General features: G+C 43.0%; 1 protein-coding gene across 6 annotated transcripts in view; it reads right to left on the bottom strand.

Moving 5' to 3' along the window:
- The window catches only part of ARHGEF6 (Rac/Cdc42 guanine nucleotide exchange factor 6), a 117687-nt gene that overhangs the window by 88038 nt on the left and 12572 nt on the right, over positions 1-17077 (bottom strand). The window lies entirely within an intron of this gene.

Consider the following 17077-nt stretch of genomic DNA (forward strand, 5'->3'; position numbering starts at 1 on the left):
CTTTTTCCCCAACGTGGTGATGGGAATAAAATGTACCTTTGCAGGTTGGACATGGCTGGTAATGAGCCTAGGATTTTGAAGGATCTGTCTTCCCGTCAGGTAGAGAGATTTGCTCCATATCTAATCCTCATGTTTTCTGGGAGCTGCGTCAAGACCCAATTTTATTTTCTTTGTGTACATATTCTAGAAGACCTAAAATCGGTCTCTCGAATGAAAATACAGAGTATCGGGGCTTCCCTGGTGACGCAGTGGTTGAGAGTCCGCCTGCCGATGCAGGTGACACGGGTTCGTGCCCTGGTCCGGGAGGATCCCACATGCCACGGAGTGGCTGGGCCCGTGAGCCATGGCCGCTGAGCCTGTGCATCCGGAGCCTGTGCTCCGCAACGGGAGAGGCCACAACAGTGAGAGACCCGCGTACCACAAAAAAAAAAAATAAATAAATAAAATATAGAGTATCTATTTTTTTTCAAATTTGGCGGGGCATCAGTATAAACAATATATGCAAATGTGTGCCCCTTCTGAGACTTAGAACTCTTTTTTTTTTTTTTAATTTTTGGCTGTGTTGGGTCTTTGTTGCCGCACGAGGGCTTTCTCTATTTGCGGCGAGCGGGGGCTGCTCTTGGTTGCGGTGCATGGGCTCTAGGCACGCACGGGCTTCAGTAGTTGTGGCACATGGGCTTCAGTAGTTGTGGCACATGGGCTTCAGTAGTTGTGGCTCGCAGGCTCTAGAGTGCAGGCTCAGTAGTTGTGGCGCACGGGCTTAGTTGTTCTGCAGCATGTGGGATCTTCCCGGACCAGGGCTCGAACCCGTGTCCCCTGCATTGGCAGGCGGATTCTTAACCACTGCGCCACCAGGGAAGTCCCCACACTCTTTATTCATTTAATCAATGAATGTTTTGCATTCAAACTTAAAATGACTGAAGAGCCCAATCACATCTAAAAATGAAACACTAATACACTTCTAGCAAAGGGGGAATGTCGATATTACTAAAGAGTTAAATGACACTACGATCCAAATATGTTCCTGAATGCTACAATCTAAAATGCAAATGTTGGACTTCCCTGGTGTTCAGTTGTATTGGTACTTGGCTGAATTTGAGAACAAATAAACTGATCAGAAAATGAAACGTGCATCAACAAGAGGCACTGTGTCTGCTTGAGGGAAGTTGCCTGCACTATACACAGTTCCCTTTTTAGAAAACCTCAATACACTAGAATTTACCCACAGATGCTGTACTGAAGCACTGGGAACTCCATAGGAAGAAGTTGGAAGAGGCCTCTCGGGACCAGCAGAGAAGGCAATGCCTGAGGGTTATGATTTTCAAGCAGATGGAAGGTTAGATAGAACCATGAATGCCCTCTACGGCACTGCACCCTCACAAGCCTCACATGGAACAGTACCGAACATTCCACCCCAGACCTTTCTTCCATGCACTTGAGATTGGTCACCTACTAAAATAGAAATATTATTTGGAGGGAGTGCAATACTTTCAGCTGTTATCAGTCTTTTACATCTTAGTGGAAACAAGAGGTGTGAGACCAAGTTTAGAGATGATGATGTGGAGAAAAACTAAGGGCACTGGCGCCCAACTGGGAAAAAGCAAGGGAGATTCCCCCAGCATGGAGAGGGTGCGGGCAGAGCAAAGAGAAGTAGATTCCAATACAAGCCACTTGCCTAGGCCTAATCCCAACCATTTATATGTGCTAAATGGAGAACCAATTCCCCTTTTCTATCTGCAAAGCAGTGGGATGGTTAAAAGGTGATGCAAATTTGTACTTTGACGCCGTTATGCGATTTCACAATACAAAGTCCCGATGACACTCATCTCCCTATACTCTGTGCAAGCCTCACTCGCCTGTTCAGTGTCTCTGGTATGAAACTGAGTCCCAGATTAGCTGAACTTTCTTGATTCCTATTTTGGTGCAGAAATTAGCTGCTTGGTTCCAGTTGGATCTGTGAAGGTCAGATGAACAGCAGGATTCCCTCCCTCCATTTACCACTACTGTGAGGCAGACAGGTGAGAAAGGATTGCTTCTTAGACTACAGCTCGATGGTTTCAAGGTCCCACGCCTGCAATGGGATGAGGCAAGGTTCAAGTATAACAACGACAAAAAAACATTTACTTTACGCTGGGTAAGCAATAGGAGAGACAAGGATTGAAGTTCATACAAGATTTTTTTTTAAGTATTTACATAGAGCCAGCCTAAGGTCTAATCCTACATCGGCAGCTGAAATCAGACAAGGAATTTCATTTTTAAACGTATCCCCACATTTTTCCATTTTGGAGATCCACAATGACAGCAAAACCTATTTTCCATCCACTAAACACCAGGTGTTAATTCTGAACCATTGGGGATCTGCCAGTATAAACTGCAGAGAAGTTAATATTTATATGGCTTTACAAATAGATCCTTTCTGGAGGAGTTTTCAGTTTCAACATGTATGCTATTTTATGACATTTTCCCTAAACTGAGAAAAGCAAGGAAGCACAGGAGAAGACACTCCCCCCAGCCACTTGGTAGTCCTACAGCTACGATTTCTTTACTTACCAAGCCCTCGCTATGCGCTATATGCTGACACCATGCTTGGAGTCTTCATTGCCCTTGATTCTCCAAGCAAGCCTGTAATGGGTGTACAATTATTTCCCCCATTTTATAGATAAGTAAACAGTGACTCAGAGTAAGCAGTTAAGTCACAAAGCAAGAAAGTGATGGAACCAATAAAAATACACAAGAAAGTGCTCCAAGAGGCATTTTAGCCCTGTATGCACATTTTATGTTTTCATGAGACATGAAAAAGATGAGAAAGAAATCTGTGAGTTTGCACACAAAAAGAAATCCCTTGCTGCTGTCGATATGAAATCCCTTGCAGCAGCTGTACCATACGCAGTAAGTTTGTTACAACCTCTAAGATGACTTAATTCAACTAATTGTGACAAAGAGAAAATGGCCTATATGAGAAGACTGTCTCCCCAGGGGCTTTGCCTAACTCATGTGCTGTCCTTCTCATTTCAAGGGGCAGCCCTGACCCAGCAGGCACCCGGTCATGTTTGCCAGAAGGGGGTTAGGGCTGCTCTGAGTTACTTCTATTTGTTCATCTGGTTCCATCGTCCACATAAGTGAGGTGTTAGCTGGGGGGGGGGGGGGTGCAGGGGGAGGGCGGCATCCAGCCCATGGTTATAGGACCGAGTGAAAGCATTCCTCGGCATCATGCCCTCAGCACCTGAGGTAACCAGTCACGGCCCCAGCCACATCCTTGTTAAGAGAAGAAGCCATACCGTATGCTAGTTCAGATACCTAGTGATGGGTGATGCCTGTGATGCCTCTAATGTCATGTGGCTTCAGTACCATTCAGTGAACTTCATTTAAAGTTAATATAGGGTTTGAAGTGATCACAATAGGCTCCATCACTCAACTATTAAAGTCTAATCAACTGCAAAGCAAGTGATTCAGTGGGACCACATGGACATAGCTTATGTTTCAGGCCCATTTTTTAAAAAAAATTCGAAATATTTCAGGAACATTCCATCTCTTCCTTGTTCTTACTGAATAAGATCTTAAATTAACTTAGCCCGTCTTGAATCACATTCTCTTATCCTCACAGCTGAGCACGCTGCCTCTGTTAACCCCTGAACTTGGGAGGAAATGTCATTACGTTGTGCGACAGAGAAGGCAAATCTGAGCTGCTTAGTCATATTTCACCGGGTGGCAGTGCTCCTGGCTCTGTGGACATGACCTGGGATGCTTCCACTCAGCTCCTACTAAAAGCAGCCACCAAGTCAGCAACAAATAATGCTCTCAGCTCAGAAACTGGACTCAATTCGCCACTGGTATTCCACTTACTAGAATACAGTCGATGGCATGTGTACCCTGCCTGGTTTTAAATAATAACTGTTTCAATTTGATATGGAGCAAACCCTGCTCTCTACTTCTCTCTTATTTCCTTCCTTTCTCTCCATTTCAGCAATTTAGGGAACAAGATGTGACTTATGCATGTAGCTGCAATAACATCAGTATACTGAAAAGAGCCCTGATGCGAGGGTCAGGAGACCTTGACTCCATCCCAGATTTGTCACTGCCGAGCAGTCATGAGGACCTAAGGAAAGCAACACTACTTTCTTTGTGGCTCTGTTTCGCATCAGGACAGTGAGAGATGTCTTTGACCAAAGGAGCACAGGAAAAGGCCTGTTGGTCCATCATCTGAATAGGGGCTCCCAAAGGCAGCATCTCGGCTGGGTCTCCAGGGTCCAGAATCTGGCCTTCAGTTCTCAAGCCTCTTGAAAATGGACTTATATTAACCACATTCACAAAAGGCCAATGCATAAGCCAAAATGCCAATTTACTAATTAAAAAAAAAAAAAGAACCATGAAGAGGACTGGATACTCCCATTTTATGGGCCAGATCACTCTCTCCCAATAGAGAAATCTACATAGTAAGCCAAATTACAATTAGAAATTTGCTGGATAATACAGAATCAAAGCAAAGGGAGTCTGGGGTATCACGGCCTAACATAATTATTGCCTGTTTATAGTTGATTTTTTCAAAATGCCATTTTTTTACATCTTTATTGGAGTATAATTGCTTTACAATGGTGTGTGAGTTTCTGCTTTATAACAAAGTGAATCAGTTATACATATACATATGTTCCCACATCTCTTCCCTCTTGCGTCTCCCTCCCTCCCACCCTCCCAATCCCACTCCTCTAGGTGGTCACAAAGCACCTATATCTCCCTGTGCTATGCAGCTGCTGATCTCCCTGTGCTATGCAGCTGCTACCCACTAGCTATCTACCTTATGTTTGGTAGCGTATATATGTCCATGCCACTCTCTCACTTTGTCACAGCTTACCCTTCCCCCTCCCCATATCCTCAAGTCCATTCTCTAGTAGGTCTGTGTCTTTATTCCTGTCTTACCCCTAGGTTCTTCATGACATATTTTTTCTTAAATTCCATATATATGTGTTAGCATACGGTATATGTCTTTCTCTTTCTGACTTACTTCACTCTGCAGGACAGACTCTAGGTCCATCCACCTCATTACAAATAGCTCAATTTCGTTTCTTATTATGGCTGAGTAATATTCCATCGTATATATGTGCCACATCTTCTTTATCCATTCATCCGATGATGGACACTTAGGTTGTTTCCATCTCTGGGCTATTGTAAATAGAGCTGCAATGAACATTTTGGTACATGACTCTTTTTGAATTATGGTTTTCTCAGGGTATATGCCCAGTAGTGGGATTGCTGGGTGATATGGTAGTTCTATTTGTAGTTTTTTAAGGAACCTCCATACTGTTCTCCATAGTGGCTGTACCAATTCACATTCCCACCAGCAGTGCAAGAGGGTTCCCTTTTCTCCACACCCTCTCCGGCATTCATTGTTTCTAGATTTTTTGATGATGGCCATTCTGACCTGTGTGAGGTGATACCTCATTGTAGTTTTGGTTTGCATTTCTCTAATGATTAATGATGTTGAGCATTCTTTCATGTGTTTGTTGGCAATCTGTATATCTTCTTTGGAGAAATGTCTGTTTAGGTCTTCTGCCCATTTTTGGATTGGGCTGTTTGGGTTTTTTTTATTGAGCTGCATGAGCTGCTTGTAAAGTTTGGAGATTAATCCTTTGTCAGTTGCTTCATTTGCAAATATTTTTCTCCCATTCTGAGGGTTGACTTTTGGTCTTGTTTATGGTTTCCTTTGCTGTGCAAAAGCTTTGAAGTTTCATTAGGTCCCATTTGTTTATTTTTGTTTTTATTTCCATTTCTCTAGGAGGTGGGTCAGAAAGGATCTTGCTGTGATTTATGTCATAGAGTGTTCTGCCTATGTTTTCCTCTAAGAGTTTGATAGTTTCTGGCCTTACATTTAGGTCTTTAATCCATTTTGAACTTATTTTTGTGTATGGTGTTAGGGAGTGATCAAATCTCATACTTTTACATGTACCTGTCCAGTTTTCCCAGCACCACTTATTGAAGAGGCTGTCCTTTCTCCACCGTACATTCCTGCCTCCTTTATCAAAGATAAGGTGACCATATGTGTGTGGGTTTATCTCAGGGCTTTCTATCCTGTTCCATTGATCTATCTTTCTGTTTTTGTGCCAGTACCATACTGTCTTGATTACTGTAGCTTTGTAGTATAGTCTGAAGTCAGGGAGCCTGATTCCTCCAGCTCCATTTTTCGTTCTCAAGATTGCTTTGGCTATTCGGGTCTTTTGTGTTTCCATACAAATTGTGAATTTTTTGTTCTAGTTCTGTGAAAAATGCCATTGGTAGTTTGATAGGGATTGCATTGAATCTGTAGATTGCTTTGGGTAGTAGAGTCATTTTCACAATGTTGATTCTTCCAATCCAAGAACATGGTATATCTCTCAAAATGTCATTTTTTAAATGGCCTATATATAAATTCGGGCTTTAACTTGCCACCACTGCCTCGTGGAACTTGAACTGCAATTGTGGACAGCTTTGACCATCTATGTCCTTTTGTCTCTGTGGATTTACATAGAGTCACTTTAGATAACTAATACGGGCTTCTAGATGACTTGGACCTCATCTCATTCACAGCTAGGAAGTCAAGCTCCCCAGAGCTCCTGTAATAGGAGCAAAGACCTGAGCGTAATTGTCACTGCTCACACCTCATCGAGAAGTCCCCAAATCCACTCCGTGATGGCTTCCTCAGCATCACTGACATCAACGTATCCCACCTTATGATCGCCATTCTTCCGTGTTAGCTAGCACTCACCTAGGGCAAAAACCGCTTTCCTCCACAACAAGAGGTTTATCCTCAGTTGAGCAGCAGGTGTTGAGGAAAGCGGCGAATGAATGAGGAATGATACAGGCATCTTGGTGGGGATGGTCCCAGGATTAAAAAGAGAAAGAACAACTGGCTTTGGATAATCTCACCGAAAAGAGTAGGCACGAAGGAAAGGGAAAGATGAAATCTCTCTTGTCAATAGCATTTGCCAAGCCAAGGGTGGGAAGCCAGAGGCTTAGAACCAGCGGCCTCTCAGCCCGCTGGCCGCTGTGGCGCTCCCCCCGCCCCTCCTCCTGTGCCTGTTACTAGAGCCACACTGGCTGCCAGTTTTGAGGGAGATGCGGGCGGACGGGTGATGCCCCAAGCTGCTGGAGCATCTGTGCGCCAGAGCTGGGGGTGTCCTTCCCAAGCTTCAAGCCACCACCACGTCGGAGAAGGGGACTTACTTCTTAGTTGTGAAAACTGGTATGAGGAACACATTTTCCCGGGGACATAGTGTCACCTGCGCCACTTAGTCTCTATGACATCCACAGTTCAGCACATTAGTTATTAAACTAGCCACTGTGGGCCATGCCAGAAAACAGAATCACCACGTAGCACCTTGTTTCTATGGAAAATGTGTTCTGTGTTCCTAACAATAACTTAAAAACACATATTTGGAAAATAACCCGTTTTTATACTGAAGAATGCCTGAACACATGGGGTCCAGATCAACATCCTCATCCTTCTATTTCTTCCTTGTCCTTCACGTAAAGGAGGAATTTAAAAAGGAGGAAATTAAAAAGAAAAAAATACCGTAGACACTCCGAGTACTATTTATTTGGAACTCCCCGTGATGAATCCAGCGACACGTGTGAAGACCATGAAAATAAGCTCAGAAAGTGTAACGGCCGACAGTTCCTGACTGTTTAACCATCCAGGCGGTTAAGGAGGAGACTCTCCTGTGAAGATAGGGTTCCTGCAGCCCCTGTTTTCCTAGGAGCCTCCTGCGATTTAGGGTTGGAGCCCGAGAACCCAGCAGAAGCAGCCGCTTTGGGACAACTTCCATGCACAGGAGAGACTGGTGTTAAATGAGCCCTACGCAAAGCTGAGGGAGGGAGGAGGGCAATGAGCACAGGAGCCCCTCCTCCAGCGGTCTCATCCGCTGCCTTCCTTAAAGTCCTCCACTGACTCACCCTCACCTCTCTTTCTTCTGAACAGCTACAGCCTTGCAGTCTGGGTAGATGTTGCACACATGCACTCTCAATCACCTACCACTGTAATATTCTGTATTTATTCTGTGAGGGTTAAGATTAGCCCTGGCTTTCCCATTGGAAAGCCAACTGTTTGCAGTGCAAAGGGTCCCCCAGCCCTGGTCCAGCATTCAACACATGAGACACTCGATAAATAGTCATTCATTGGTGGCTTGACGGAATGGACTGTCAGAGAAACTTAAATATAAATTGCGCCTAGAATGTAAGCCCCGCGAAGCCAGTTCTTTCCAACCTTTTTCATGGCTGGATCCTCAACGTCTAGAAGAGTGCCTGTCACATAGTAGGTGCTCGATAAATATTTGATGAGTTAATGAAAGTTTAGAAGCCCTCGCCAATTGGTGATTAATTATAATTGAGGGAAAGGCACTGCCGAAATTACAGTAAAGGCAAAAAGAAATATCATTAAGGAAGAAAAAAATCCATTTCCATGTGACTTTTCAGGAAACATCTGTTATCTAAAATAATATACACCTGTGCTCATCGGCAAACTGAAGCCCTGTGACCATGACATGACCAAAGATGCTTCAAACTCCATGGTGGTGGATTTCATTAACTCGTCTGCCAATGCGATTACTGGCGTGTCCCAGGTGGTACAGGTTCCTTTTAAATCTCCCCCCAAAGCACCATGATGTGAGCACTATAGAGAAGGGACACTGGAAAGAACTGGGAGATGTTACTGTTTGGCTGGGCTGGGCTATCTTTTTTTTTTTTTTTAACTGTTTATTGTAAAATAGCTTAAATGACAGCCACTAAGAGCCACATTCACCTGTTCATCCCTTGCTCTAAAAGAGGCTCTGAGTCCCAGCAGGGCACATGGGATGTGGCAAAACACGGCAAAGTAACCCACGAGAAGTAAGAAGAGGTGATTGGCAAGACTACGAATCACACACCTGAAGTCCCTCTTCCACCAGCTAATCCGGGTGGGAAGGATGTTGTACCAAAGTTTCTCCCACTTTCTTTCTTTCAAGATCACCTTCAACCATTCATTCGGCAAAGACTTTTGGCGCACTTTGCTTACGTCTCTATTTGAGTCACTTTTTCAAGTCTGCCCTTTTCAGAGGTGTCCATCAATGCCTAACAGACATCAATCAACCAATTAATTAACTAATTAATTAATTAACTAATTAATTTTCCTCCACCTGACCCCAAACAGGATCTGTGCCTAGGAAACCATCCAAACACTGAAAGGTTGGTGCTCGGGAGCTCAGATGGCCAAGCCATCAGGAATGGTGCTTTCAGTTAAAATCCACGTCTCTCAGCCTAAGGTAACCCAGCCTATAACTGCCTACAAGGTCAAGTCCACGCTCTTCGAGCCAGCATTCAAAGTCCTTCTCAAGCTGGTCCCACAACTAGCAAGCCCATCGTTTCTCATCATCACCTCTTTGTATGCCCCAGAATCCTTTACTTCCTTCGCTGTGCCTCTCTCTGCTATGCACACTGCTCCTTATGAAAAAGTTCCCTCAACCGTCTGAATCCTAGCAGTCCTTAGGAGCCCATCCTCCATCACTCTCTTCCATGGGGTCTTCCCCCAACACTACACCTCAGTACACAAAGGGCTTCTCTTTCTCGCAACTCAGTATTATGCTCTAGATTCTGGAAGCTTGGCTACCTAGCCATCCACTTCTACATGCTGCGAAACTCCACTATTTCCCATATACACGCTGCCTTTTCCCACAATTCTCAATACTCACCATGTAGACAGTGCACAAGCACTTGCTGACTATTCCTCTTTCCTTTCAACCAAAAACGTAAGCAGCTATTTCTTCCACCAGAAACACCTGTCCTTTGGTCATACCTCCCCCAGAAGGAAAGACAGGGAGAAGGTAATTTTTTCCTGGTAGAACTTGATAAATCAGGGCTCATATATTTTCCATCACTTGGGAAGATAGATGCTTCTTTTTGAAGAATATGATTGAGAGAAGCAAAGAAAGCTGGCAAAGCATTTACCTCACCCAAAGGAAGTGAAGTTACTACCTGGGATCATTTGGAAGAATCAAAGTTACGGAGTCCTGGATGTGCAAATCTCATACGTGGACAGCCCAGTGAAATCGAGAGAGTTTGGGTAACATGAGGAATAAGAAGTGACCTGATCACTGGAAAGGCAGAGAAGGTCTTCCAAATGACATCGTGGCACCTAATCTCTCATAGCTTTCTTTTTTTTTTTAACTTTTAAAAACATGAAACAGGTGCTCCAGCTTGACATAAAGAAAGTGAGTAATACTGTATTAGGAAGGACCCAGCTTTCTTTTTAGCCTTATTTTCATCCACTAAAGAGTAATTTCTATGAATAAAGTCAGCTGTTGATAATGTACATATAGACTGTTAGATATGCAATCTATCTAAAATAAATTTTTAAAAATTCATTACCCATTCAACAAATATTTACTGAACACCTGGTATATGCCAGGCACTAATACATAAATTTAAGATAAGAAATAAAAAGGATGCTATATAAAATCTAGCAAATAAAATCACCCACAAGTATACCAACTGTCAAACGTTGTTTTTCATTCTGTTCTCTTTGCTTGAAGATGATTTTTTTAATCCCCAATCAGGATTTTCCCCAATCCATTCCCAAATACCAGCATATCATCAAAGAATACAAACTGGTCATTTTACAGTAAAAATGCTGATTTACACTATCACAACACACATTTCTCCAAAGAAGTGGCTAAATTTCTTTTGTTAGTAAAATACCGCACTCTCTTGGTTTGCATACATTTCTCAGAAATTATTGGTAAGTAGCCCCAGTTTGCTGGAAACCTAGCCATGAAGAACAGACAAATTACAAGACAGAATGTTCCTCAGTGTTGAGACCTGCTTCACAGGCCGGGCTCTTCATAAAAGCTGTTAAGAGCTTGACCCCTTCGAGATGCCTCTTAAAGTAATGTCCATGTGTTTCCAAAGCATAAGGAAACCTGTATGTTATTGTCTAGGGTGAGACAAGTCCTTATAACGCTTTCACTCACTGCTTTGCAAACTGCTGCATTTCCTCCCACCTTAATTTAATTCTTTCTCTTCCCTATTGCCCTATTCAATCCCTCAATTGACATGTCTGATCTCTGTAATAATATTCAAGTCCCCAAGAAAGTATAAAGCTAGGATTTTACTCTCTTTCTCTAAGCAGAACTAAGTTAGGAAGGTAAATCTTCTGCCAAGAAGTCAATAAAAATGACACGTGACTATTATGTCATCTGGGGTGATCCACAGCTCTGAACCCACACACCCCTCTGTGTGGAAGGGTCCAGTTTGCCAGGGTATGACAAAGTGGGGAGCTAATTAGACAGATGTCTGGTGTTGTAAGTCCATCTTCCAGATGACAACAGAGGAAGTGGCAATGCCAGGACTGAAATGCAGATATGGAGCAGCTTCTGGACTGAGTGGACATACACTTCTTCTAAAAACGTAGGTAAGCAAAGGCCCTAAGCAATAGGCAAGTGCGCTCACTCTCCTTCATTTGCAATTCAAAGGCCAGACCTTGTACTTCCTTTTGGTACTAACCCCAAGGTCATCACCAATGGCTCTGCATACCTTATGTTGTGCTGGCAATGTCTTCACCTCTCAGATTGATCCTGGGGGGTCGCCTCAGTGATAACGTATGACCAAATTAGAATGGGGCTGGAGTAGGGGAGAGTGGCCAAGATTGTGTAGTTTGAATAAAGGGCTGTATTGTGCTCTATTGCCCCCAGAAACAGCCTGGATTAGAATCAACATTAAAAGCAAATTAAAGGGGTTTCCCTGGTGGTGCAATGGCTAAGAATCTGCCTGCCAATGCAGGGGACACAGTTTCGATCCCTAGTCCGGGAAGATCCCACATGCCGCGGACCAGCTAAGCGCGTGTGTGTGCCACGACTACTGAGCCTGCGCTCTGGAGCCTGTGAGCCACAACTACTGAGCCCACGTGCTGCAATACTGAAGCCCGTGTGCCTAAAGCCCGTGCTCTGCAGTGAGAGAAGCCACCGCAATGAGAAGCCCGTGCACCGCAATGAAGAGTAGCCCCCACTCGCTGCAACTAGAGAAAGCCCGCGCGCAGCAACGAAGAACCAATGCAGCCAAAAATAAATAAATTAATAAATAAATTTAATTAAAAAAAACAAATTAGAGTTGAGTTAGATTTAAAACAAGATAACTTTGACACCTCCCATCAGGAAGATTCAATTGATCAAATTTTGCAATAAAATGCCTTCCTTTTGGTATTATCAGCATACATTCAATCCAATTCAGAAACTATATTTTTCCCTTTTAAGTATTACATATCGTGGGGGTTTTTTTTGTTTCTTTTTGTTTTGTTTTTGTACAGAGGCAACTGATTTTTTTTTTTTTTTTTTTTTTTTTTTTTGCGGTACTCAGGCCTCTCACTGTTGTGGCCTCTCCCGTTGCAGAGCACAGCCTCCGGATGCGCAGGCTCAGCGGCCATGGCTCACGGGCTCAGCCGCTCCGCGGCATGTGGGATCTTCCAGGACTGGGGCGCGAACCCGCATCCCCTGCATCGGCAGGCGGACTCTCAACCACTGCGCCACCAGGGAAGCCCGAGGCGATTGATTTTTATTTTCTCCCCTCGACTATGCCCAAATCAACAGGTTTATTACTTATTTCCTGGGAGCAAGGGGGAAAGTTTTTGTCAGTCATAACCAAAAACAAAAAACCATTTGTTGAATTGTTTAATTCAACTAAATCAGGAAGCATCTTGCTCTGGGGTGGATTTTTAAATTTCAAGCTATCGTAATTACAAAACAAATGCATTTGTTTTAAAAGACACACCAACTATTTCATCCAGGTAAACAAGAGAAACTGAAAATATCCTTTTTACACATTCTCCTAGTTTATGCATAGACTAGAAAAGAGTGAAAGGCTTTCCTGATTTTTCAATTCCAAGAGGAATCCGTCCAAACTGTTCCTATTATTAGCACACAAAATGGTAGCTAAAGAAGTTACTGTGGTTAACAACTGAATAATTCATAGTCTCGGAAGAATTCTGTTGCTTTGTCTTCTCCAGTTCCTCTTTAGAACTGGATCCCCAAACATATTTCTAATCCTGAGTTGTTATAAAGGCAACCATATACAAATTCTTCTCAGCACTTAAAAATTGGCCACACTAAGCACTGAGAACTACATCAAGACATTAAGCTGGAGACTTAATAGGAACTCTTATAACCAGTTCATGAAACTCTTAAGATTACACATATATTGTCAGAAATTAGAGTCACAGGTTCCAGTCTGTGTCCCATGGATATCACTGGGCTATAAAATCACTGAAATTTAAACTGCCTTTATGCAGTCTTCCAAATAAAATATGTAAACACAGTAAATATGACCTACAAATAATTTTAAACACATTTCAACACCCTCTAATCTAAATTCAAATTATTTTCTATGAAGTGAGGCACTGAGAATTTCAAGTCTGGAAAAAGAAAAAAAAACACTTCAATTAGTGAGTGAAAGAGGTTAATAATGTTGACAGGATGAACATTTCTGCTGTTCGCATGACAAGAGAGGTCAAGCCCGCCACCACTCTTCATCTAAAATTCCCAGAAACTGTCAACTTCATTTTGTCTTCAGAAGAGGGATGTTAAGAATTAGAAAATATGTGGGGATTTTAACCTTTGACTTTATTTTCCAGAAACGTTTTCCCAAAAACAAGCGATCTTTGCCAAATAAAGCACAGACCTGAGAAACAAAATGGGTGGATATTTTGTTCCTGGTTTAAGTTTCATCCTCGTCTAAATTCTCAATGTGGGAATTCCCTGGCGGTCCAGTGGTTAGGACTCCGTGCTTTCACTGCCAAGGGCCCTGGTTCTATCCCTGGTCGGGGAGCTAAGATCCCGCAAGCCGCATGGCGCGGCCAAAAGTTTAAAATATATATATTTTATATATATATTACATATACCTAATAAGTGACTACCTCAGGTTAGTTCAAGTCCAAGACTCAAGCTCTTAGCCACTGTACTACTATACTACTTCTCAAGAACAAAGTTTCCCTGACCGGGAATCAGACCCAGACCAAGGCAGAGAAAGTTACAAATTCTGGCCACTAGACCACACAGCATGTGTTGGGTTGCCTGATCCCACACCAAAAAGGCCCTGATGGTTATGTTTGGCAGTCTGCTTTTTATAGTTTTTGTCTCCTGCTGATTTCATTGCTTCCATGTTACACGTAGATATAGACTCTTTCTGCCATCGCCAGCAAGTCTAATCTAGAGCAACTTCTCCCTTTATCACAACTTTCTATTTAAATGCTGTTTTCCAGTTTACAAAGTGCTTCCACATACCTTATCTCATTTAATCTAATTTGCTATTTCTAACCCGTTTGGGGATGAGCAATCAGATTACCCATAATTCCAACAGGCTTCAATAAATAAAAGTAATTAGGCTCTGAGTGAGGGTCTGAGGCAGTCTCCTAGGAATAAAAGTGCACAAGTCTAAGGACAAAGATGGGGCATCTCTTTTGCAGCCCGGAGCTTCCCCGACCATTCAGTCATTCTAGCAATCATTCATTTAATAAACATTAACTGAGCACCTGCTATGTGCCACGTTCTGTACTGATTGCTGGCGTTATATGATCAAGTTCTGGTTCCTGCCTTTGAGAAGCTCCAAAGCTAGTAGAGACGGAAATGTGCCCACAGATTACCATGGTGAGAGTGGGCAGGTAGCGAAAAGGTAGCTGGGCACAAGGGATTATGGGAAAATGGATGCTAACTGCCCAATCCAGCAGAGATTTCCTAGACAATCCGATGCTGAGGAGGTTCTCAGCTTGGGGGCAGACACTAGAGGTTGCTAGATGGCTGAACTCTAGATAAACCAGGGAAATAGTTGTCGACTCTGGCTGTGCATTAGAATCACCTGGGGAGCTTTCAAAACCAAATAATAACTTCAGAAAACTTTGGGGCAGCACTTACTCAAGCCAAACATATACACACCCTATGGCCCAGCAGTTCCATTCCTATGCGTAAACCCAGCAGAAATGTGCACCAGAGGACATGCGCAGGGATATTCATAGTAGCGTTGTTCATAGCAACTCCAAACTGGAAACAACCCAGATGTCCATCAACAGGTGAACGGATAAACAAAATAGGGGACATCCACATGGTGGAATACTACTAGCAATAAAAAAGAAAGAATGACATGGGGAACTCGTACAAATATTACCCTGAGTGAGAGAAATCTTATACAAACAGATACATACTATATGATTCCACTCATATAAAGTACAAGACAGAAAAAAAGGAATCTATTGTCTTAGAAGTCAGGGCAGTGGTGCCCACTGGTGAGGGGTAGTGACTGGGAAGGGGCACAAGGCAGGTGGCTTTTGAATGCTGATGATGGTGTGTTTCTTAATCGGTGTGCTGACTGTACAGATGTGTTCAGTTTGTAAGGATTCATCAAACTCTACTTAGGATTTGTGCAGTTTCCTGAATTCATGCTATATGGCAATAGAAAATTCGTTTAAACATTAAAAAAAAGAACAAGAAATACCAAGGCCTGGGTCTCACTGCAGACCAATTAACCCAAAAGCTCAGTGTGGGGAGATCCCAACATTTGTATTTTTTAAAAACACCCCAGGTGGCTCTAATGTGCAGCCATGTGTGCAAACCAAGGTTAGGCGTTCCTGTATTTATCAGTATCTCCTCTGGGGGAATAGCCTGGCACGTAGCAAAGGGAACAAGTTCTGAAGTAAGGTACATCAACAATTACATTCTGGCTCCATTTTGCACTGGCAGTGTGTGGCATTTGTCTGGATCATCCCCAAACCTCAGCATAATGGGAACAATATCCCCTCCCTCCCAGGATTGTTGTGAGGATTAAATAAAATTATATACTTAAAGCACCTAGCACAGTACCTAGAACATAGTAGGTGCTTGAGAAATGGTAGGTACTCAACTCCTTTTCCTCCTTCGTGTCTAAGTTCCAGTGATGAGCAGATTGCTGTTAACGAACAAAACTCACGCTCTCCAATTTCTCCTCCTGAATGAGTTTCTTTGTAGAGACTGAAGTAATATTATACTTGGGCTAGTGATGTCAAACGAATGTCGGACATTTCTGGGCCCTGGTCGCTCACTCTGTTCAGCACCTGCTACCCCCGAAAGGTGAACGGAGGGGCGGCAGACTGTAGGTAAATACAAACCACAGACTCTCCTTTGGAAAGCTTTGTCCCTGTCCTCACTCCTAAGAACAGCACCAGCCATGTGAGTTGGCAAAAAGAATAGAAAAAATTAATAGCTTGGAAGACATACAATCCATGAAATGTGCCAAATGAAACAGTTTTGTATAAAATGTCATGTTTTCATAAAAACAAACAAACAAAACAGAATCCTGGGCTGAGAGCAGGAGATTCAGGTGAGAGTTTTGATGATACCACCCGTCAGCTGTATGACTTTGCTTCGCTAAACTTTTCTGTTTCTCTGGCCAATGAAAGTAATGCCATCTCTCCTACAGCCTTTACAAGGGCACAGTGAGTTTCAGATAAGATAAATAGAAAGCTTTCCAAAAATTGAAGCAGCAAAGAAAGGCAAGACTGGAAATTTACTTTTTTCCAAACTCCAATCACCAACCACCACCCTCCCTCCCCAAGACTGAGAACTCTCTGATATTAACTGCTCCAAGTGTACGCAGAGACTCCACCAGCCTGAAGCTCGCTTATGTAAGAAGAGACTGCAGCACTGCCTGGCATGTAGCATAATACTTTGCTTAAGAGAGATCCTTGGAAATGCCTCAGCTGAAGTACAAGGGCAAGCCCAGGCCTTACGTTCTGGAGACAGGCTCTCTCAGTCACCGAACACCAGAACTGTGGCTCGAGCAAATGATGTCATCCGAGCTCCTCTTACCATGGTCAATGTCAAAAATTAAGACAGGAAGTTCAAGGACAAATTGTGGGGTTCCCAGGCAAATATAAGTTAGAAAAGCAGTTTGCACCTTAGAATCTTGCCTTAAAAGTTGTCTCCTATTCTGTAATGGTTTTTGGTTTATGTGAAGCTTTTCTTGACAAAAATATACATAGTTGCATAGAAAAATATATTCCCTTAGGACTCTATTTTTACTCCCACTACGCATTAAGAAAAGAAAAAAAAATCATGTGAGT

Source organism: Phocoena sinus, chromosome X (genome assembly GCF_008692025.1).
Source record: "Phocoena sinus isolate mPhoSin1 chromosome X, mPhoSin1.pri, whole genome shotgun sequence".
Lineage (NCBI taxonomy): Eukaryota > Metazoa > Chordata > Mammalia > Artiodactyla > Phocoenidae > Phocoena > Phocoena sinus.